Genomic DNA, 1,452 nt, shown 5'->3' with positions numbered 1-1,452 from the left:
GGACTTGTATGCATGCATATAAGCATAACCAATGGACACAAGACACTGGGGGGTAGGGGAGGCCGGGGGAATGTCAAAGAGTGGGAAAAAGGAGACAAATGTACTACTCTTTGTAATACTTTAAACAATAAAACAAAATTTTTAAAAAAAGAGACTATGGGACTGAAAGGCCTCGGTAACAGCGTGCCTCCTGCTTCGGTGTGAAACACATTTCATCTCTCTAGTGCAGTGATGGCGAACCTATGACACGGGTGTCAGAGGTGACACGCAAACTCATTTTTTTGGTTGATTTTTCTTTGTTAAATGGCATTTAAATATATAAAATAAATACCAAAAATATAAGTCTTTGTTTTACTATGGTTGCAAATATCAAAAAATGTCTATATGTGACACGGCACCAGAGTTAAGTTAGGGTTTTTCAAAATGCTGACACGCCGAGCTCACAAGGTTCGCCATCACTGCCTAGTGACCAGGTAGCACGCCGGGCTCTCCGCGGCGGAGACTGCACGTGACTGCGATCCTGAGCGGGAGCCGCATCTATGCCGACCCGGACGGTCATCAGTCTCAGGATGGAAGTGGCTCTCTAAGCAGAGTCCAGGTTAAGTCAGATCCTTGAGTGTGGTTGCGCGAGTGTGGGACATTCCTGAGGAAATGGTTCCTTTCTGAGCTGCCCCTCCTCCCACTGCCACTGACTCCCCTGGAGCTTCAAAGTCGCCTGTCCCAGCAGGCACGAGGGGGGGGCGTGGCCAGGGCCTTCCGCAGACACAAGCTCAGTCCCTTTGCTGGGAGCAGGTGGAGCAGACCATCAGCTGTTTAATAGAGTCCACCCCTCCTTGTTCTCAGGGCAAAAATTCAGGTTTGTGCTTGACCATTACACACTCAAGTATAAACTCCCTACATGGTTTCTTCGACTTAAAAAAATAAATCATAAAAATCACACACAGACCCCGTAGGTGTGGCTCAGTGGCTGAGCATCGACCTATGAACCAGGAGGTCATGGTTCGACTCCAGGTCAGGGCAGAGGCACAGGTTGTGGGCTCCATCCCCAGTGTGGGGCGTGCAGAAGGCAGCTGATCCATGATTCTCTCTCCTCATTGATGTTTCTATTGCTCTCTCCCTCTCCCTTCTTCTCTGAAATCAATAAAAATATACTTTTTAAAAATCGCACACAGAAGTAATCGTAATGGAAACCAATGGGTGTTCGGGAGGACTCTCAATGTTCTGCCTGCGGTCCTGGGTGCTGGTTACACAAGTGTGTGTTTCAGGAAAGTTCGCCGAGCTTTTTATGTCTCTGGATGAACGATATACTCTGAGCCATGGCTTCTTCACTTGTGAAGTGAGATTAAAAGCTATTTGAGCCCTGGCTGGTTTGGCTCAGTGGATAGAGCGTCAGCCTGTGGACTGAAAGGTCCCAGGTTCAATTCAGGACAAGGGCATGTACCGGGTTTCGGG

The 1,452-nt window shown here is 48.2% G+C and overlaps 1 protein-coding gene across 2 annotated transcripts in view; it reads right to left on the bottom strand.

Annotated features, from left to right (window-relative positions):
- The window catches only part of CLCN4 (chloride channel, voltage-sensitive 4), a 57,107-nt gene that overhangs the window by 21,750 nt on the left and 33,905 nt on the right, over positions 1 to 1,452 (bottom strand). The gene's annotated exons all lie outside the window — the stretch shown is intronic.

The sequence above is a fragment of the Myotis brandtii genome, unplaced genomic scaffold (genome assembly GCF_000412655.1).
Source record: "Myotis brandtii unplaced genomic scaffold, ASM41265v1 scaffold655, whole genome shotgun sequence".
Classification (NCBI taxonomy): Eukaryota; Metazoa; Chordata; class Mammalia; order Chiroptera; family Vespertilionidae; genus Myotis; species Myotis brandtii.
Note: the sequence above shows the minus strand (reverse complement) of the source record. Positions and strands in the feature narration are given on the sequence as shown.